Source organism: Penaeus monodon, chromosome 30 (assembly GCF_015228065.2).
Source record: "Penaeus monodon isolate SGIC_2016 chromosome 30, NSTDA_Pmon_1, whole genome shotgun sequence".
Lineage (NCBI taxonomy): Eukaryota > Metazoa > Arthropoda > Malacostraca > Decapoda > Penaeidae > Penaeus > Penaeus monodon.
In genome coordinates, this window is record NC_051415.1 from 19,924,692 (window position 1) to 19,924,952 (window position 261).

Consider the following 261-nt stretch of genomic DNA (forward strand, 5'->3'; position numbering starts at 1 on the left):
GATAATTATGATGTCTTAGAATAGATACTGACGCTATTTCAAAGAATAACCTCTAAAATAGATATAAGATATTAACGGATGAATAACGATATCGCAAACAGTCATTACAAACGTAAAAGCCCCCTTCATAGTAGCAGCATCCTCCCGCCTCCCTCCGTGCGCGGGAAACGCCGCCCACTACAACGACCGGATTACCGCGCGTGCGACAGGGGGGCAGACAAGGCAAGTGCGGGCCGTGCGGCGACCCCTGGGACGCGCCGC

General features: G+C 51.7%; 1 protein-coding gene across 1 annotated transcript in view; it reads left to right on the forward strand.

Moving 5' to 3' along the window:
* Positions 1–215: 215 nt before the first annotated feature.
* Positions 216–261, forward strand: part of LOC119592619 — a 12,192-nt gene continuing 12,146 nt past the window's right edge. Inside the window, exon 1 of the mRNA XM_037941506.1 lies at positions 216–260. The gene's annotated coding sequence lies outside the window, so the exon portion shown is untranslated. The remainder of the gene's footprint in view (position 261) is intronic.